Source organism: Triplophysa dalaica, unplaced genomic scaffold (genome assembly GCF_015846415.1).
Source record: "Triplophysa dalaica isolate WHDGS20190420 unplaced genomic scaffold, ASM1584641v1 Contig18, whole genome shotgun sequence".
Taxonomy (NCBI): domain Eukaryota; kingdom Metazoa; phylum Chordata; class Actinopteri; order Cypriniformes; family Nemacheilidae; genus Triplophysa; species Triplophysa dalaica.
This window is the reverse complement of record NW_026622652.1, coordinates 87,501-111,124: the sequence shown is the minus strand read 5'-3', so window position 1 is coordinate 111,124 and position 23,624 is coordinate 87,501. Positions and strand designations below refer to the sequence as shown.

Genomic DNA, 23,624 nt, shown 5'->3' with positions numbered 1-23,624 from the left:
GTGTCAGTTTCTAAATGTTTCAGTTTCTTTGTTTTGTCAGGGGAAAATATACAAACAGAACCTCTATTAAACTCATAATAATAATTGAATTGATTTCTTTTCTGTTTCTGAAGTGTAACATCTGTGGTCTGACTGTATAATCTAATTAAAATCAAACCTGAGATGAAATACATATGTCTTCATGTGCATTAAATGACCCTCCGCTGTAAGATTAGAATTCTCTGATGTATAAAATCACTTTATTCTTGAAATGTTTATGTGTTTTCATGTGTTTTTCAGCTTTTTGATCGAGATCTGAGACGATTCGCCAGACTGGAGCGAGGAAAACTATTGGACAATCACGCGCTGTACGACAAAGCCACGGTACAACACAACACATCACACAAAAACATACAACACAGACCGCTCAAACCAAACAATGAATGAAAAAGTTCACATGATTTGACATTTTAGAGCAAAAAGTGTTGTGTTTGAAATGGTGAAATGGATGTGTGTGTTTGCCCAAAGAAACCAAAGGAAAATTCCTCCATGTGAACTTCATCTCTCTTGTTGATGTGTAAAGTGTCAGGCTTGTGTGGATAGTTCTGGTCTTGGTTTGGGGCGAGAACACCGGTTACACTAACCAATTTTCTAACACTTCATGAATGATAACACAGAATGTCTGTAACACCGGAGAGATCTCAACAGCATTAGAATAATGTGATGTCTTCTGCTAATATACAGACACATCACTGAGATTTACATGAATTTGACCTTTTTAAGACCATCATTAATTCAGAATGATTGTCTTTCTGTTGAATAGTTCCTGATAGTTTCATTATGTTTCTATTGTTGAGGTCTGTGTGTGAGTGGGAGTGTGTGTATTCTGATAAAATATATTTTTTGCACAGAGATTTCATCCATTAACACTCAATCAGCACACACACACTCACTCACACACACAAGCTGCACTTTAATGGGAAACAGGATTGGAAAGAAAAAATAAAAAGGGATTGAAAAATGTTTTTTTTCCAGAGGTACAAATGAACTGCAGGGCACAAATGATTTGCCTCTTCCAGTTTTAAATGCATTGGCTTTTCTCTGACAATGACTAATCAAAGCGGCGGTCCCGAGAGGGGCGGTGGGGAACCGCTCCGTCTTCACTTATGGCACTCTTCTCATATTAACATGCATTGACTTAACTACCATTTTTCCCCTTAATACAACAATCTGTCATAGTCGCCACACAACGGCCGGCGTGACAGCTGGATGACGGGCGTCTGACAGAAAATCACCCCAGACTCCTCAGGAGGATTTCACCAATGAGCCGGTGTTAATATAATGTGTCCTGTCATTGACGTCCAGACCCTCCAATCGCTTAATTTCTGCCTCAAACTGAGAAAGATTGATACACTTCTGTCTCTCTCTTAACTTGACGCTTTTACTTCTAATGATTCTGTCAGAGGAATTACGCTAATACTGTTTAAAGAGAGAAAACTGTAGTTCCTCTTCACAAAACACATGGTACATGGTAAAGACACCTGGTAGGGGTCCAGCTGGCAGGGGTGTGTCTTCCTGTCACATGGCTGATGTGTTGCTGAACACTCACTTTAGAGGGTATTTCATCATATCTGCCCTTGTATGATAACAGATTATTAGCTTCATGTGTCATACAGTTACATTCATGACCGTTTTTAAACTTCAGCTAACTGCTACAAACCAGAAAACTGAATGTTCTAAACACATATATGAAGTGAGACCATCTCTCCCTAACCAATGGTTAACTGCTTCTGTCTGTCTGTCCCTCTGTCTGTCTGTCCTTCTGTCTGTCTGCCTTTCTGTCTGCCTTTCTGTCTGTCTGTCTGTCTGTCTGTCTGTCTGTCTGCCTTTCTGTCTGTCTGTCTGTCTGTCTGTCTGTCCCTCTGTCTGTCTGTCCTTCTGTCTGTCTGCCTTTCTGTCTGTCTGTCTGTCTGTCTGTCTGTCTGTCTGCCTTTCTGTCTGTCTGTCTGTCTGTCTGTCTGTCCCTCTGTCTGTCTGTCCGTCTGGCTGTCCCTCCCTCTGTCTGTCTGTCTGTCTGTCCGTCTGTCTGTCTGTCTGTCTGTCTGCCTTTCTGTCTGTCTGTCTGTCTGTCTGTCTGTCTGCCTTTCCGTCTGTCTGTCTGTCTGTCTGTCTGTCTGTCTGCCTTTCTGTCTATCTATCTGTCTGTCTGTCTGTCTGTCTGTCCCTCTGTCTGTCTGTGCCTCTGTCTGTCTGTCCGTCTGGCTGTCCCTCCCTCTGTCTGTCTGTCTGTCCGTCTGTCTGTCTGTCTGTCCCTCTGTCTGTCTGTCTGTCTGTCCCTCTGTCTGTCTGTCCGTCTGTCTGTCTGCCTTTCCATCTGTCTGTCTGTCCGTCCGGTGGCTGCTGGTGTGTTCTTGTGTGATTGATGTCTATATGTATTTCTGCAGGTGTGTGTGTTTCTCTGATCAGAATGATTTAGAGATGTTGTGGAGATCATTTTATTCCTGTTATTATCGTCATCCCTTCACACTCGTGTTGTACGTGAGAGATGTAAACTGTGTTTGAAACTGGTTGACTTGTTCATCTGTAATTTCACACACGCACACGCACACACACACACACACGCACACACACACACACACACACACACACACATACACACACACACACTCGAGTGACATGTGAGTGGACAATAACAGGGCAATTGCATTGGGCTTTTGGGAGCCACACTTCTGAACATTCCCAGCTGGTGTGACAGGAGTGTGTGTGTGTGTGTGTCTGTGTGTGTGTATGTGTGTGTCTGTGTGTCTGTGTGTGTGTTTGAGTGAGTGTGTGTGTGTGTGTGTGAGAGAACAGCGCTCTGAGCGAGGGGAATGTGGTTTCATTTATTCTGACATTATAGTGCTGGTGTAGAGTGTGACACACATTAAGAGCAGACTCACACCTGTGACAGGTGAACATGTGATCACTAACCATCATGACCTCACTGAACACACACACACACGTCACATACACACACACACACACACCACATCACATGTCTTTATCTATCCCTCACTCAGAGAACACACACACACACACACATCACATCACATGTCTTTATCTACCCCTCACTCAAAGAAACACACACACACACACGTCACATACACACACACACACACATCACATCACATGTCTTTATCTACCCCTCACTCAGAGAAACACACACACACACACACACACACACACACACACGTCACATACACACACACACACACACGTCACATCACATGTCTTTATCTACCCCTCACTCAGAGAAACACACACACACACACGTCACATACACACACACACACACACGTCACACCACATGTCTTTATCTACCCCTCACTCAGAGAAACACACACACACACACGTCACATACACACACACACAGTCACATACACACACACACGTCACATCACATGTCTTTATCTACCCCTCACTCAGAGAAACACACACACACACGTCACATACACACACACACACACACACACGTCACATCACATGTCTTTATCTACCCCTCACTCAGAGAAACACACACACACACGTCACATACACACACACACACACACACGTCACATCACATGTCTTTATCTACCCCTCACTCAGGAAAACACACACACACACACGTCACATCACATGTCTTTATCTACCCCTCACTCAGAGAAACACACACACACACACGTCACACACACCACACACACACACACGTCACACCACATGTCTTTATCTACCCCTCACTCAGAGAAACACACACACACACGTCACATACACACACACACACACGTCACATCACATGTCTTTATCTACCCCTCACTCAGAGAAACACACCACACACACACACACACACACACACACACACACACGTCACATCACATGTCTTTATCTACCCCTCACTTAGAGAAACACACACACACGTCACATACACACACACACAACGTCACATCACATGTCTTTATCTACCCCTCACTCAGAGAAACACACACACACACACGTCACATACACCACACACACACACGTCACACCACATGTCTTTATCTACCCCTCACTCAGAGAAACACACCACACACACGTCACATACACACACACACACACACGTCACATACACCACACACACACACACGTCACATCACATGTCTTTATCTACCCCTCACTCAGAGAAACACACACACACACGTCACATACACACACACACACACACACCGTCACATCACATGTCTTTATCTACCCCTCACTCAGAGAAACACACACACACACGTCACATACACACACACACACACACACACACGTCACATCACATGTCTTTATCTACCCCTCACTCAGAGAAACACACACACACACGTCACATACACACACACACACACGTCACACCACATGTCTTTATCTACCCCTCACTCAAAGAAACACACACACACACGTCACATACACACACACACACACGTCACATACCACACACACACACGTCACACCACATGTCTTTATCTACCCCTCACTCAAAGAAAACACACACACACACACGTCACATACACACACACACACACGTCACATACACACACACACACACGTCACACCACATGTCTTTATCTACCCCTCACTCAGAGAAACACACCACACACGTCACATACACACACACACACACGTCACATCACATGTCTTTATCTACCCCTCACTCAGAGAAACACACACACACACACGTCACATACACACACACACACACGTCACATCACATGTCTTTATCTACCCCTCACTCAAAGAAACACACACACACACACGTCACATACACACACACACACACACATCACATCACATGTCTTTATCTATCCCTCACTCAGAGAAACACACACACACACACACACACATCACATGTCTTTATCTACCCTCACTCAGAGAAACACACACACACACGTCACATACCACACACACACACACGTCACATCACATGTCTTTATCTATCCCTCACTCAGAGAAACACACACACACGTCACATACACACACACACACACACACACATCACACCACATGTCTTTATACCCTCACTCAGAGAACACACACACACACACGTCACATACACACACACACACACACACACATCACATCACATGTCTTTATCTATCCCTCACTCAGAGAAACACACACACACACGTCACATACACACACACACACACACACATCACACCACATGTCTTTATCTACCCCTCACTCAGAGAACACACACACACACGTCACACACACACACACACACACGTCACATCACATGTCTTATCTATCCCTCACTCAGAGAAACACACACACACACACGTCACATACACACACACACACACACACACGTCACGATCACATGTCTTTATCTATCCCTCACTCAGAGAAAACACACACACACACACGTCACATACACACACACACCACACACACACACATCACACCACATGTCTTTTATCTACCCCTCACTCAGAGAAACACACACACACACACGTCACATACACACACACACACACACACACACATCACATCACATGTCCTTTATCTATCCCTCACACAGAGAAACACACACACACACGTCACACACACACACACACACACACACACACACAACACACACATCACCACCACATGTCTTATCTACCCCTCACTCAGAGAAACACACACACACACGTCACATACACACACACACCACCACACACGTCACATCACATGTCTTTATCTACCCCTCACTCAAAGAAACACACACACACATGTCACATACACACACACACACACACACACACACACACGTCACATCACATGTCTTTATCTACCCCCTCACTCAAAGAAACACACACACACACACCGTCACATACACACACACACAACACACACACATCCCATGTCCTTTATCTACCCCTCACTCAGAGAAACACACACACACACACACACACACACACACACACGTCACATCACATGTCTTATCTACCCCTCACTCAAAGAAACACACACACACACACGTCACATACACACACACACACACACACCATCACATGTCTTTATCTACCCCTCACTCAGAGAAACACACACACACACACACACACACACACACACACTTCACATCACATGTCTTTATCTACCCCTCACTCAAAGAAACACACACACACACACGTCACATAGATATTAATACCTCTCTCTGTCTGATCTTCTCAATGTTTTTTTCTGGAATGACTTCTGATGGTTTCATTATTGTGTTGATTACATGACTCATCACATGTTTCATAATGCACACACACACACACACACACACACACACACAGTTAGCAAGTTTAGTCTGCACCTCTGTGGATGCTGTCATGTTCTCTGTGGCTCTCCGTTGTTCTAAGTGTGTCTTTCTTCATCTCTCTGTGGTTGCTAAGATGTTCTGTTTGGTTGCTGTGATGTTCTGGTACAATGTTAAAGAAACCACACGTCTCCTCACCACAGCACACGCTTTGAGCTTCACACGTGACTCACTGTCATGTCATGTCAAACCTTCATGAGTTTCTTTCTTCTTCAGAACACAGCAGAAGATATTTTGAGTATGTCGATCATCAAACAACAACAAACTTCAATGACTTCCATTGTGTGAGCACAAACCACTGAGACATTTCTCAAATATCTTCTTGTGTGTTTCACTGAAGAAAGGAGTCACTCACAAGTGATGAATAAATGATGCTAGGATTGATTTGATGTTGGGTGTTTTTAAATCTGCTCACAACACATGATCACCAGTGATGTAGGTGCGTTATTTCACATGATATTTTACTGCCGAAACATGAATGAACGTGTTCTTCTGAAACAACCTGTAGAAAGAAGACGCACGTCTGCGCAGCCCTGTGCTGTACTCTTTTTTGAAATATCATCAGAGAAGAATATAATTTTTATAACTGTGAAGCTCAGACGTGCATTACTTGATAACGCCGCAGGGTGATGATGTCATCGTCCATCGGGATGTTTTACTGTAGCCATCATCCGATGACAATTTGGTAGACATCGCTTATCCCTCTTACGTGTTTGTGTCGCTCTTAGGGCCACAAAAAACATCCCTAACATATTAGTTTGAATCTGTTTCCACTGAAGTGTGTTGATCTGAAGATGTGAGTGGGTACAGACTGATGTTCTGGGGTTTTCTGTGAGGTTTCATGTGAAACACAAGAGATGATCAACTGCACACTGTTTCCTCCGCACAAGCTGAATTCTGTCTCTGTTTTCTTAATACTTTTCTTAACAAATGATGTCAAAACCGTCACTTTCTGTCGAACAATTTCTTGATCAATATTACATAAACCTACCAGTTGTGAACGGAGGTAAGGTGACAGTCTTGTACTTGCTCAATAATTATTAACTTTTAATGTGTGTGGTGTGTGTGTAGTTGTTGTTTGATGTGTGTTTGACTCTTCAGTGGCTGAACATCAGATCTGAGCGTCCACCTGCAGAGCGGGCTCAACACATCCGTTTACATTTATGAGCATCATTGTTGAACGAGGAGATTCTGTTTAGACTGATAAAAATGTTACAGCTCGTAGTGTGTGTGAGAGAGAGAGAGAGAGAGAGGTGTTGGATGAGCGAGAGAGCTTTATGATGCCTGAGGTAATTGTAGGATTGATTGGTGAGGACGAGACTCATCTAATCGACTTCTTTCTGCCTCCGTCAGCTCTTTCTGTCTGCAATAAAGACAGATTAACTTAAGAGTTTCAATTCATCATTTGCTTTGCTAATCTCTCCCTCCCCTCACAATAAAACACAGACAGAGGCGTTCAAAGACTAATATCACTGCGATATGAGGGCTTGACCCTAAGAACTCTGGGATATATACTGGACGTGTCACTATTTCACACACATACGTGTCAGGGGTGCGCTGTAACTCATCCTGAGCACACTGTCTGTTCAACACACAAATAAAACACACTTACAGAGATCTGCTTCATTCATTCATCGTCACTTATCACTGAATGAGTCATTTAGTGCACAATACTACACAACAACACAATGTGCAGTCATTTCACAGATTGTGTGTGTGTGTGTGTGTTTGTAGTACTGATGTGTAGTGAATATTTCCTCTCTTCTGTTTTGTGTGTGTTGTGTTGGATCATGTGTGATTCAGCCGGATCATTTCCTCCAGTGTCCTTTAACTCTAATATTCTTTGTGTATTTAAATGTTGTTTGTATGAATGCTGGTAGATTTCTTTAAAGTCAGTTGATCTGTGTTCACAATGTGAAGTTGTGATTGGACGAGCTGATTTTAAGTGTGATATCATTTATATAAGAAATGCATTATAATATTTTCTTCATATTAATGATTTTTCATACCTGCAAATACCTGAATTTTTTTCTTAGGCATCTGCTCTCTAGCGTCTGAAATGTCTTTGGTCCAGCACATGGATTGGTTTTGGCCAATCAGAATCAAGAGAACAGAATCAGGCGTTCTAAACAATATGTCAAACACAAAGAGTCGTCTCAGATAAAGAGGAAATGGTATTGATGTGTATTATTCAGTGGACCCGTGTGATGTTATCAGTGACAGCCCTGTTGAGATGACCAGCATATGATGCTTTGCTATGTTTTGATGCTGGTTTGAGGCAGCTATGGACAGCACGTGACCAGCTTAAACCAGCACAACCAGCATCAAATCAGAGCAAACCATCATACGCTGGTCTTCTTAACAGAGAGTTGCCAGTCTCCCTTTAGAATGTCCACTTCTAGAGCTCTGCCCCTCACATGCCTGATTCACATTTTGTGTCTAAAACCATGAGTTGCACTGCGTTCTCCTTTTTTCCAAAGCACCTGGACATTGGGCGTCTGTCGTTGCTAAGGCAACCACAGGCCACTAAAGCCGTTGAGGATGAGGAGGTATAAACAACTGATATATGGATAATAAGCAGTGAAAATACGCCTGTAGCGTGTCTACATATGAAATAATGAATATGCGCAGGAAAGAGATGAAATGTGAATGAGGCCTTAGTGTGTAGGGCACTAGGTGGTGATTGATACTAGCTTCTGTCGCAGAAGATGAAGTTTATAAATCTTTATTTTAGAGATTGATCAATTCGCTTGATAACACATCAATATGTGGTCAGGAGCCGAGAGGATTACTCTAGAATTGCTTGTGTTTGCTTTCTGAACTTTTATGAAAGCTCTTTTAACTCTTTTTTGAGCTGTTATAACTCTCTTAACATCATCAGTTCTGCACTTTATTTTCTCATTCCTGCATGTTTTAAAACCAAAACCAAGTGCTTTGCTTCCGATGGACACTCATCTAGTTGTATCAGGAAAAGGGTTCTGAAGATGCACCTCTCAGAAAACACAGAAGAATGAAGATCATTTGGGATGTTTTATTACGGCTCAGATGATTGCGATCTTGAGACGAGGGTAATGTTTTTCTGTTTTATGAAAATCTCAATTCAACCAAAATCTATATTTTCAGATTTTTCCTGTCGCTCAAAATGATTGTCATGTGATGATCCGCTGCTCTATAGGTGTCATGTGGTGCACTCATAAAACTATTGCGACCCCCCTAGCCCCCCCTCACACGTCGTATGCTGTCACCTGTTGACCTTTTCCAGGTTTGCTGGTCTGTATTTTATGATGATTGTTTTTCATGGAATATTATTCCAATATCTGTTTGAAGACTTGTCAATATTTAAGGCCTAAAAATGAAATCCATTTATGAAGTCCATCATCATGTCATTGTGTAGTGGATTGTATTTCAGATGAAACAGTGAGTCACGCCATTTGTCATTTGCATTGTAAATGTGTGTTTTATGTGAAAGTGAAGCGGACACCTGGATGTGTTTGTTTGTTTTTCAGCGCCGGCCTGTCGCTTCTGTTAAATGTGTTTTCTGTGCGCTGTGCTTCTTTCTGACACGTTTGTTCCGCTCGAGATGTGTTTGTGCTCGCAGCATCACTCCGGTCGCCTCTCTATCTCATGACATCACGCCCGCAGCACCGCCCCCCCCCTCTCTCTCTCTCTCTCTCTCTCTCTCTCATCAGTTATGACATCTGTAATGACTTTGTCTCCTCTATGGCAAGGTCAGGAGGTTTGTTCATGCTGAACACGGCTCAGATTCTCTGCTGAAGTCTCAATGTCTCCTGTGAGCGTCATCTAGTGATGATCTGTGAAGAACAAACACAGACATCTACATTTATTCTTTCATAGATTTTTGTCGTATTGCTGTTCAAAGAATTCAAGTTTGTGTTTTTTCAAAATGTAATCGTTCGCTTTGCCTCTGAACACCAAACCTTCATATTTTCAGCCGTCATAGAGAGGCGTTTTCTCCATCACAAACTCTCTGAATGACTTTCAGTTTTTATCATTCGCAGAGGAACAAATCTCATATCGTCTACGTGTTTATTGTTGTATATTAAGTTGTAAATCTGTCGGATTTGAGAGGTGAAGTGGATTGTGAAGTTTCTGAGACTCCACGCTCATGACATCACTGACCCTTTACCAGTGAGTCTGTCATTCATCACGTCTCTCTGTTTATTCTTCTGAATGTCTCGACAGAAAACCTTCCTGTCTGCTGAAACAGAAGAAGACATCTTCAGTCATTTGGGTTTGGAGTTCATCGTGCCTTCAGAGAGAAACGCTTAAAGCGCCGGTTAGTGACACACATGATGAAGACTCACGGACAGAAGATTTCACACCCTGACTCACAAACATCTTCTGCTTGAGTTTATTTACAGAAAGGGTCTCGTGTCAGCCATTGTAAATCTCATATCCTATATAGAGCGTTGTCGAGTTTGTAATGATTTTCTCAGCCAATGGGAATCTTCCAAACACATGACACGCTGTATAGTGCTCTTACTGTAGATCCTCATGGTTTTAAGGAAGCATTCTAGTAAAACACCCTGAAGGAGTTTCTGTTGTGATGATGATAATCGTCTGACTGTAGTTCTCACTTGTTGTGTTCTGTGGCCGCTTCTGATAACATGAATAAACACAACTGAAGCGTTGAAATTCTTGTGGTGTGTGTTGACACACATGATTCTTGCAGGTACAGTATGAAATCATCACATATGTGTAGTGTTCAGTGCTCGTGTGCTGTATGTGTCAATAATATTACAGTATAATCACTTCTGCCAGAAAGGCTCGGGAGGGAAGATGACGTTGCAATGACGTTTATTTAAACGGCTGACCAGCTAATGAAAGCAAAAATATGTGTTTAAGCGTGTGTTTGTGCGTGTGTGTTTGTGCGCGAGCGTGCATAACTGTGTGTGCGTGCATGTGTGTCCCGTGAGCTGTGGTGTGTATGATTTGATGAGGATCAGATCTAAGCACACATCCTATTTAAAGATCTTTAAGTAGAACAAGTTAGTCATTTCCAGGACTCGACCCCAGAGTCTCTCTCTCTCTCTCTCTTCAGTGTTTAATGTCTCTCTGCTGTGTTGTGTCTCATGAAATGATGAATTTTCTTCTGTCCTCATGAGAAACAGCAGGCTGAACACACATCTTGACTTTGGGTCATGTTCACCTCTGTCGCTACATTAACTCTCCTTTAATACTTTCAAGCCCTGTTAACACTTTCACTTTACTTGATGAATCAATTGAGATGAAAAGGTTTAAAGTACGAGTCACATGTACTCCAACAGAAACAACAATGACATGAGTTAATAGATGGTCAGTAGATGTGGCTCACGAGCACATGAATGATTCCACATCACGTGAGCGATCTCTCTATATGAGGTGATGTGGTGTGAAGAGAGAGAGATATGGTGATGTCATGCGGTTCTGTTGGGTCACAGGGTTTGATTTAAGTTCGGCTGAACATGCGGTCAGATTGTTTTCAGTCAGACAGACGGCAGATGTTGAAGAACGGAGCGTATCTGATAAAGCTGGTGAATATCTGAACGTGTCTGATGGGGACATATTTCATCATGTGTGTGTCGCTCTGGGGGATTCTGTGTATTTGTTTAGAATATTTATTTCTCTTGAATGTGAGGATGTCTTGTGTGTGTGTGTGTGCAGTTCTATTGTTTTTCTTGTGAGATCAGACTGAAGACAGATTTCATTTCTGCCGTCTGCCTTAAATTGAGCTGAAGAAAGTGAAGTTTAATAAAAGTTTTGAATATGCTTTTGGCTCATTTAACTTAAACACTCATAATGTGCTGACAATAAACTTCTATCTTCCATATTCTTCCATCTTTTTTATAACAGAGACTTTGCTCGGAGCGAGAACTCTTACAGTTCAGCCAAATATCTGTTTCACTGCTTTTATTCTCATGTTGATTAAGAACTCTGTGACTTCATTTCTAAACATTTCAACAGTACGAACACAGTCTAAACAGTGTTAGTTTGAGAAATGAGGAAGAAAAGGTGGAGTGTTTCATAATGAACTTTATATGATATGTGAGAGAGATAGAGTTCTTTTCATATCTTCATCAAACACAACAGAAGATATTTTGAAGAATGTTGATCATCAAACAACACTTTCACTTCCATTGTATGAACACAAAACCCTTGAGACATTTTTCAAAATATCTTCTGTTGTGTTTCACACACAGGTTTACAAACACATGGGGGGATAAATGATGATTTTTGTCTGAAGTGTCTCTTTAAGTGAGCCAGAAGCTCTTTAAAGACATCAGTATGTTTGTGCATTATTCACACTTGTTTCAGTAAACTCTTATCACATATCTGTGATATTTGTGGATGATGATTTAGTTTTTCACCAGGGAAACAGAAGTGCCTGACAGAATGGTGTCACTGCTTGTTGACACGCCCACTTCCTGTCTGTCTTTCTGTGAGGGGAAGTTTTATTGATGTCTGAGATGAAAACATTGAGATGTTTGTTTGATGGTCAGTTGAGGAGTTTGTCAGATTGTGTGTAATGATATCTTCATCACTGAGCTTTAACAGGACCTCTTCTCTTCTGAACGTTTCCACTTTATTTCCTGCTGGTAAAATCAGATGATGATGATGATGATGATGATGATGATGATGATGATTTTCATACCAACGGATTGTTTAATGCATCATTGCTCTTTAAAGCACTGTTGTGAGATCAGTATATAACACACATGCATGCATACATACACATCACACACACACATCACTCAAGGTTTTTATTATATATCAGAAATCATAGTTACAATAAAGCACAGAGACACACACACACACGCACACACACACCAGAAGTGTTTTTCTGAATTCTTCTTGAATAGAATGTGTGAATTGACATCATATGAACGTGTGTCCTCGTGACCTCATCACTGCAGAGCCGTCTTCATTCTCATGAATAAAAGAAGCAGGTTATAGTGTTGGACGACATTTAACCTCTGAGTCTGAGCTGTTGACAGACGTCAGCCCTCGCTGTCTGTTATCTCCAAAGACTTCAGAAAGCAAAACTTCCAGAGAAATGAAAGCTGGATCTGTAAATCTGAATGTGTGAATGCAGCAGACGGCAGCCAGACTGTCACAAGATGAAGAAAACCTCTCTTCTGATGTCACCGGCACAGGCAAACTATGCTAGCTGTTACTATGGTAACACTGTCATGTGTTTGGACCTGTACTGTGGTATTTTTTGAAGTGCGTGCAGTTGGTTTGGAATTGTTCAGTATCACACTATCACTAGACTGGTATGAAAACATACTGTACTATACTTCAGTATTGACTCTAGTAACTGCAGTTCAAATCCTGAATACTGTTCCTAAACCGTACCGCAGTGCATCTTAAAGCATACTTCAGTGTTTATGAGTCATTCCTATAATACACCCGTACACTTTACTACAGCACATGCTTCAGTGTTTGAATGAATCAGATCTGAGCTTCATGTGTCTGCAGGTCACTAACTTTTAACATTAAAGAATATTATATATGGTTTGTACAGTAGAAAAAACATTGTGTCTATGGAATGTCCCCATAAAACATGGAGACCCAATATCTGTGTGTGTGTGTGTGTGTGTGTGTCAAACGTGTGTGTGTGTGAATGTGTGTCAAACGTGTGTGCATGCACGCCATTCACACATGTGACTTTCACCGTAAATGATTGTAAAGCAGATTTCCTCTATTCTCAGGGCATTTGATTGAATTTTAGGGTCTGGGAATAGATTTGAAGAATCATTTTGGAATCTGTTTTGAATTTTTTGCTTTTGTTGCAATGAGAAGTATTCAACTTTAAAATGTCGTCTGCATTTGTGTTTAGAAAAGATACACAATGTTGTGGTAAAACATTCTTTTCATTGTAAGAGTCTTTAGATGAAGAAGACCAGTCCCCACATGAGATGTGTGTGATTTACAGACACGCTGACATTTCCTCTGGTCTCTTCAGATACGAGAGGGTCGCACCCGCTGCGCTCTCTTCAAATCACTCAAAGTGTTAAATGTGAGCGATTATCTGTTTAAAGTGGATAACACTGGTGACCTTTAACATGTGTGTTATTGGCGTGTTTTAACCCCAGAGAGAAGCCCTGCTGTGATGCTGAAGCGTTCGGCCCTCGTGTGTCATTCACAACATCTAAAGACAGATAACAGACTGTAGACTCACTGTGTTTATGTGAACGTGTGGTGTTGTGCGTCTCTCATGTTGTCTCTTGTGTGATCCAGAGGCATGAGATGAAAACCCTCTTTCAGTGGACGTGTACCACAGCGCAGAGAGAAGCGGAGAGGTCACGTGACCTCGTTCAATAAACGATGTTCCTCCCTGAGCATTTCTCATCATCAGCTGTGTTATGAGTGTCACGAGCAGACGGCCGACACCAGCGCTTGTGTTTGGACCGGAGGCGGAGCAATGCATCATTTCCCTTTATTCTCACAGCCGTCCGCTGATATGCCAGCGTGTGGGTTGCGCGTATTGATACTGTCAACACAAATAGTCCGGTGAATGGCTCATCTCCGGCTGGCGTGGGGGTTAACGGCACGTGTGAGGGGCTTTGATACGAGCCTGCGAGGAGAAGCGCTCTCATTAACTCCCCGATTCTCATTCTGGGCATTAAAATGATCCACAGGACTGAAGCCCGCGGCTCATACTACTGATGCTGTGATAACAGAACAATTCACTTCCAGCCGCCCCCCCCCCGCGCTCACACACACACAGAGACAGAGGGACAGAGAGAGAGTGAGAGAGAGAGAGAGAGAGAGAGAGAGAGAGGTAGAGACAAGCTGTTGTGTGGGTGCTGAGGTGATAATCTAATAGAGACATTTGTTTCCATGTGTCCTGACCGCACACAACACAAACTTCACTGCTGTGCATATGAATAACACTCAGTGTCACACACACACACACACACACACACCATCTGTCCTGTCGCTGTGCGTGTGTGTTAATGTGACCCACAACAACTCAAGACTCCCACTTCACTCGTATATAAAGCAGAGAAGTCAAGTACAGCGCTGTATGACATCACCATCTGACTGAAGAAAACACACACAACCGCTTCTTTATTCCTCTATCATACGTTTATTGACAGCTACAAATCCTTAATGTGTCAGGAAAACTCTTCACTGTACATTTATAGAAGTTTTTCTTATAAATACATAAGAAGTATTCAAGTATTCATTAGAAGTATTCACCTAGAGAACAGCTGGTTGTGTGTCTGTGTGTGTCTGTGGCCTTGTTTTTATATCCTGTGGGGACCTAAACCTGAATACACACTGTGATGTATAAAGGACCTAAAAGCAACACTAGAGTAAAAGTAGAAATATTTTGCCAGAAAATAACTTTGGTAGAAGTGAATGTAAGCCTTTTAGAATATGACTTGAGTAAAAGTCTTAAAGTAACAGATCAATATTGTACTTAAGTATCAAAAGTATTTTTGTATTAAACTTTTTTGCTTAAGTATTTAAAGTAAAGTTGAAGCAAACGTGTTTATGTTTGTAGCATAAAGATCAAAAATGAAAACTTTGAAGAAGCTCAGTGTCTCAAGCTCAGAAGTTTTATCTGGAATAACATGTTGCCAAATTGCTAAACTATCAAAATACAAGTTCAGAAACCACATCTTTATAACTTTACTTTATAAATTATAACTTTATAAAAGGACGGTTCCCTCCCACCCAAATATTATCCCTCTTAGAGAACAACTTGAAACAAAATCAGAACAAATCTGTCTGGCCTTACTTCTTTCTTTCCTTGTGTTTCCCTCACAGTAACAACGCTGTCGTGTGATCATTCATTGAAACTGAAAAGCAGCAGGACATTAAAACCTTGTGTTGAAATGAATGGTGGAGAACACTTTTAGCACCTGCACATTGAGCTTTAAACAATGATTAGTTCAGCGCTGTCATGGTGACCCGATCGCCAAGTTGTTCACTGTACTAAAATGGCCCCCACAGTCACCAGATCTCAACCCAATAGAGCATCTTTGGGATGTGGTGGAACGGGAGCTTCGTGCATCCCACAAATCTCCATCAACTGCAAGATGCTATCCTATCAATATGGGCCAACATTTCTAAAGAATGCTTTCAGCACCTTGTTGAATCAATGCCACGTAGAATTAAGGCAGTTCTGAAGGCCAAAGGGGCTCAAACACAGTATTAGTATGATGTTCCTAATAATCCTTTAGGGGAGTGTATATAGTAAATACAGTATAAAAGTCATTGCACCTGTAGACTGTCCCCACAGAGATGATAAACCAGACGTGTGTGTACGTATGTGCATGCGTTGACGTCCGTGCGTGTGTATGTGCACGCGTGTGTGTGCGGGTGATGATTCTTTAAAGAAGAATAAGCGGGTTTTTAATGCATCAAGCATCTTGTTGTACATCCATCAATAACTGAAGACGGAGCTCAAGAGTCTGAACTCATGTGAGAACATCACTGAGACCTTTAGTTTCTAACAGTCTTGTTATTTCTCACAGGCAGATGAAATGAGAGTGTGATGGTTGTGTATCACGGGCGTTCACACACACACACACAGATGTATTGATCAGAGCGTGAGGACGGGCGAGAGCGTGACCGCTGCTGGAATAAAATGAAAAATGATTGTACGTGCGTCCCCGCTGAGAAGCGTTTGAAAAGGTCTGGTCTTTGCTCACTGTCTGCTGGTGTCTGGTCTTTGTGTGTTTAATTCTCTGAAGTGTTGGAGCTGTAGTTCTGGGTCACGGGTCACTGGAGCAGAACTTTACACCTCCTCTTCTTTCACACAAAGCTCTTTAGTAGCTGGGGACTCGTTTAATTGCTTTCATTGGGATCCGCTGATGGGGAGCTTCTTCACTGGATCCCTGCAGAGGTCACTGCGCTGAATCTGGATGTTTGTTGATAAATTGTAGACGTGAGATACGAAGAGCAGTCGACACAAGCGGATATTAAAGGTCCTTCTGAAACAACACTCACAAGTCTGCTGTAATATGTGCTATAGTGAGCTTCAGAAACACTACAGTATCTGCACTTATTAGTATTTTCTACATGTGGGATGGGTTCTTTAGCTTGCCGTCGCCTGTGGTTGTGTAAATCAACAGTGTTACTCAAAATTATATTAATACATTACATATCGAGTCCGATAAAAAATAAATACGACCTCAGATTGTGTCATCCACATCACTGCCTCCCATATTTTCATCCGTCATAAATTAATTTAGACTGGGTTTGATTTTCGCCACTTTTCCCATCTGAAGCAAGCATTTTGAGAGGCGTTTTAACAATTCAAAGAAAGAATCTAAATTTCATGTAGACAGAAATCTCATTTGAAGGATAATAAAAAATATTTTGTCAAATATTATTGGGTAATTAATACTGATCATTTATTTAAATGTGTTATTATGCAATTGTTGGAGGTTTGGCAGCAAATAAAAAGGACACACAAGACATGAGGAAAGTCAAAATCTTCAGAACTGATGAAAGTCTCATAAAGTCATTAACAAATGAATCAATGATTCCTTCAGTTGACTGTTCTTGTTCACGGTCCTCATATGTTTATAGTTGAATGTAATGTGAGGGTCATATAAACAAGATCTCCTTCAGATTCTGATGTGGGTGATTTATGTTGTCACTTCTCTCGGTTCACATGACAGAAATCCATCAGACCGTATCATCTGTTGTATTACAGTTTCTCTAAGAAGATGATGTGTGTTTGTGAACATAAACACTGATGAACAATGAACGAGATCTCTTGTCTTGCACAGACCAGACGGGTTCATAACATGAGAGAGAATAAATGATGACAAATTCTTCATTTCTGAGTGATTTTTGTGTCTCAGATGTGATTAGTACATACAAGATTGTGATGTTTTATTGCATCATGATGAGATGGATTGTTCCTCATTTAGTGCAGTAGGATTGGGCATAAGACAAGTTTATAAGACACCAGACAGAGAGAGATGGAAAGATTACTCTTCATAGGCCGAGTAAACACTGTAAACACAGAACAAAGACAAACATTTACTCTCCATGTCAGCGGGACACAGACAGATGATGTCCAGGCTGACAGCGGTCAACATCCAGCCGTCTCGTCTCGTGCTGTGTGAGAGGGGTCTTTGATACATGTGGGGGTCTGATGGAAGGACACAGATTAAACTGAAGATCGTCCTTTAAACAGTATCGTGATGTCGCAGGAGCGCGCGAGCTCCACGTGTGTCATTGCTCAGATCTCTCCAGCGGGCTCGCCGTGATGAATTACCCAATGAAGACAGGTGATCTGTATTAAACAAAGACGATGTTTCTCTGGCGCTAAGAAAATGACCTTTCTGAAAACCTCCAGAGAGAGAGAGAGAGAGAGAGAGAGAGAGAGAGAAAGAGATTTTACACACCTTTATTATCCATATTTACACATCCACTACATCACGTCAAGATTTTGTTTAATTAATTTTTTTAAATGCTTTTTAAAAGCCCACATAATGTCATATTTAGAGAGAGAGAGAGAGATCATCCATATACTTATAATAATGATAATCAGTCAATATCCTTGCTTGTACCACATTGAAAATAAAACAACTATTTCATCATGTTCAACTTCTTCTTCCTGCTTATATAAACCGCCAGCTTAGCCTGGCCTAAAACAAAATTCAACAATTGACATAAAAAACTCATTTTTCTTACATATTTAAAACTTTAAAACTGCTTTCGTTCATCGGCCTTTACAAATAAACAAATCTTTTTAGGCACTTTTCACAATGACAATGAATTTAACTTCCGCCTATTTGCAAAGCTGTGAATCATAACATCCTTCTTAAAACAACAAGAAGAAGAACTTCCGTTTTGCCATCGCGCTGAAATGTAACTACACTGGAAAAAAAGAAAGAAAAAAAACTTCCCTTCATAATGAAACAGGTACTTTTTAACACATAATTTGTATCCTTTATCTTGCTTTGAATTTGTCTGCATGCAGTTGTACATCATCTAGCCGTATTTATGACAGCTCTGCAAGGTAACTTGGTGAAGTCCATTCTGAGGCGCTAGCAGAAGTAACGCTACACAGCTTCGCCACAGAACGGAGGATGCGTGACGTCATGTGAAAAGGGCCTATAGAGTGATGGAGTGAGTGTGGATTCAGAATGTCTCTGCATTTAAAAAGAAGAAATCATCTCATATACACTCCTATCATCACATGAAGGTGTGAATGAAAACATTAGCTTGTCTGTTCTTCATTGCAGTGCATCATGGGATCGAATGTGTTTCTTTCTCCAGTAGAGCATTAGATGAGTGTATAGGGAGTGATTACCAGACAGTGAGATTGAGAAGAAATGATTTGAGTAGTTTGTGATCTGAAGAACAGATCCAGTGAAGTGAAGAGAGAGATTTTAAGGTGACTGCTGTGACGTGTGTGATGATGAGGTCATGCAGGTGTTGTGTTATTGTGAACTCTTTATGATAGTTTATCTTTGAGGTCTGGGCCGGTGGAGAACAGAAGGCTGGTTTCACTGTCAGGGGTGTTTAATTGTGGCCGGTGCAGGAGTTTTGGCAGAGGTAATGGGCCTTTCTTCAGTATAATGGAGGTTTGCAGATGGAAACGGTAGATGAGGCGTCTGTAACACTCAAGCTCCTGCCTTCACCGTATTACAGGCATTGTGCGACCAATGATGTGCGGAGAAATTGCTTCTAACCTCCCCCAAAATTGCTTGCTCGGCTCAAATTAATCTTAATCGAATTTCTGTCTGGCGTCGTTAAAAAAGCCCCAAAGTAATTCTGTGTCTGTGCTCCAGAGTTCTTCATGTAATTGTGTCCTAAAACGCACACGCAACACAGATGGAAGGTCTGATAGATCACATCACCTCTCTCTCTCTCTCTCTCTCTCTCTCCATTACACAACCTGAGTTTAAGAGTATCAGACAGGACGGGACGGGGATGCTGATTTTCAGACAGAATATTATTATTATTATTACTCTTACATTAGATGATGCTGACGGAGGAAATCATTCTCAGTGTGAAATGGAAGAACATCTGCATTGATCACAACAGATGGTGAATAGTTATAAACTTTTATATATTAATTAATTTGGCTTCTTTCATTAAACACTCCAGCTGTCTTCTTATACAGCTCAATAAACTTCATAGGAAAATCAACCGTCTGTATCTGAAAACTCATAGTTCAGTCTTACTGTAAATCAGCACAATCACTGATCATAAAGCTAAGTGTGTTATCATGTGTTGGGTAAATTACTGTGTAAAAGTAATGAATTACTAGTTACTCATGACATATTAATAGTGTAATGAGATTATTGTAGAAATGACTCTCTACACAAAGTATTTAATGACTTATTACTGATAACTTTCTATATCCTACAACAACTTTGATCAGTTCAGTGATTTATGGATAGACATGAAACGGCTCTTTTAATTAATTCAAATAAATAATGTAAAGCTACATAAAGTATTCTTATTAACTGACAAATGTGAGAATTATACATTAAAGCACAGATTTTAAAGTTAGACTTGTCATCCATCCATCCATCCATTTTCTACCGCTTATCCGAACTACCTCGGGTCACGGGGAGGCTGCGCCTATCTCAGGAGTCATCGGGCATCAAGGCAGGATACACCCTGGATGGAGTGTTGCTCACACATATGTTATATTATTAGTATTAGTTTAATTATTTCAGAAGTAACTGGAATTGAGTTAGGAAAGGCAAGGCAAGGCAAGTTATTTATATATAACATTTCATATACAAGTACAATTCAAAGTGCTTTACATAAAATGATTGACAGAAAGATATAAAACGTAACTTTAAAATGCAAATGATTTAAGCTCACAAATATTTTTTAAGATTTTAAGAAACAATGAAACAGCAATAAAATTGATTAAAAATGTGTGTTTATATATAAAAAGAATAAGAGCAAAAATAAAATAAATGATAAATAGAAGTGCAGTTGATGTAAAGCAGCACAGTGCTCAGGTTGTGAATGCACAGCTAAACAAGTGTGTTTTTAATCTGGATTTAAAAGAAGCTTCTGTTGGTGAATGTGTGATGTCTTCTGGAAGCAGATTCCAGCTACAGGTGACGTAATGACTAAACGCTGACTCGCCCTGTTTTGAGTGAACCCTTGTTATCTCTAACTGACTTGATCCTGATGATCTGAGAAGTCTGTTTGGTTTATATTGAATGAACATTTCTGAGATGTATTTAGATCCTGGGTGATTTATAGACAATTAATAATACTTTGAAGTTGATTCTAGAAGTAACTGGTAACCAGTGTAAGGACCTGAGGATTGGAGTGATATGCTCAGATTTTTTGGTTCTGGTCAGAATCCTGGCAGCAGCGTTCTGTATGAGCTGCAGCTGTCTGATGGGAAGACCTGTAAGGAGTCCATTACAGTAATCCACCCTGCTGGTGATGAAAGCATGGACTAGTTTCTCTAAATCTTGGCTTCTAAATTGTAGAAAAAATAAGAGTAATCCCTTACTTTACTTTTACAAGAAAAAAGTAATTATATTACAGCAACTAGTTAAACTCAACACTGGTGTCATGTGTGTGTTTTTGTCCTGATAATGCAGGTACTGAAGTATAATGTTGTATTTCATTACAGTAAGTTTCTCTGTAAAGTATTAACGTGCACAAAGTCAGGGTTCAGATGGATGAAATCTCATTAAAAGTCTTGTTTTATGCATGGGAAAGTAAACTGGGACTTTATAAATGCTGTGAAATATAATCAGATAGATTTGATAGATGATGTCTGCAGCAGGTTTATTTTCATATGTCAAAGGAGATCAATTAAAGCTGAAGAGGAGAATCATCGCTGACACACACGTCCATCTACAAAGCTTGATTTCTCTCGTTCTACGCGTGTTTAACTCTCTTTTTCGTGTTACGGCCGAGCTGTAAATGACAAACGACGGCTTTAACCTGCAGGAAATGAGCTCTTGTGAAAGCCCTTCAAACCAGCTCCATGCACACGGCTCTTTTATTAGCAGCGTTTGATGTTCACAGGCGGCGGTCAGTGCTCTTATTGAAGGTAATTAATGCGGCGGCTCGCTGGACGCCTGAAACAGCAGCAGAATTAAACATGATCACACTCAGCATCTTCACATCTTCCCATGAGCCCTGTTTGGCATTCTGCTGCCGGTCCGGCTCAGAACCTCCACTGTGACCAGAGGAACAACATCTGCTGTGATGCACCATTCATCACAAACATAAAACATGAATTATTCAAGATGTGCCGCATGTGTGTGTGTGCTCCTGGAGTGTTAGGAATTCAACGGACATGTGCTGGAAATCTGCCGTGAAAACCCTTATTCATCACATTCATAACATCATACTGAAGAAAACAACCTCACCAGCTGTTTGAAAACACCCATTTCCTTTCTGATGGGTTAGGGTGATGGGTTATGACCTTATTTTCATTTTTATGTTGTAGTAAAACGAAAAAATAGATTTGTAAAGTAACTCTATTATTATTGACATTTAGTGTCAATAAATTGATTAACATTTATATAAATTCTTACAGAAAATTATTCAGATAGTATCACTAAAGTTCATCATTTGGAAGATTTGCACTAATACTATCAATTATTGTGTTTTATGACAGTTTTTATCGTTTTATACTTTGTCTATATTTATTGTGTGTTTGTTTCACAATGTGCTTTTACAAATGCTTTTTGCATCTGTGCACAATGACGAGAAGTGTCTTAGATTAAATTGATTTCACCTGAACATGAGCTGCGGTGGTTAATTAACAGTCAATTCTTCAGACGCTATCATTGATTCTCTTCAAGAAGTTATTTATGGAATAAAAGATGATTCATCTAAAAAGGACCTGAGACATTATAGCGTCTCTTAAGTTCACGGATTAATACAGCGAGACGATGAACCTTTAAGAAGTTAATAACGCACGTTAAACTGACTGAGGTTAACACATACGGAGTTATCAGGTGCTAACAAAAGGTTGTGAGTTTTTTTCTTCTTTCTGTCGGAGTCTGGAGGAGCTAATTGTCTCATGACATGAGAAGCTGCTGATGGTGGTTATTAAGAGCGCAGAGAAACTTCGTCCGCCTCCGTCAGCTCGATTCAAGCAGCAAATTACAGGCCAGCTGTATCACAGCAAACGGCCGGAACAGAAATAACTCGGCGGAGAAGATAACATTCAATTAAACAGAGAGAGAACAATCACGATGAGATCCAGGAACACGAGGTCACACGGCACATAGAAACTCAACAGAACCGGAGGAAGAACACACAAAAAAAAGGACTCGTGTGAGATGAAGATTATTCCTGTTTATGAGAATGAAGCATGTTTTTTGGTGCATTGATAACTTATGGC

The 23,624-nt window shown here is 41.0% G+C and overlaps 1 protein-coding gene across 2 annotated transcripts in view; it reads left to right on the top strand.

Annotated features, from left to right (window-relative positions):
* LOC130417128 (heparan sulfate glucosamine 3-O-sulfotransferase 1-like) overlaps positions 1–23,624 on the top strand; it is an 88,219-nt gene that overhangs the window by 8,768 nt on the left and 55,827 nt on the right. For both annotated transcript variants that reach the window (XM_056742432.1, XM_056742431.1), the window contains 2 exons: positions 280–363; positions 10,505–10,598. The gene's annotated coding sequence lies outside the window, so the exon portion shown is untranslated. The remainder of the gene's footprint in view (positions 1–279; positions 364–10,504; positions 10,599–23,624) is intronic.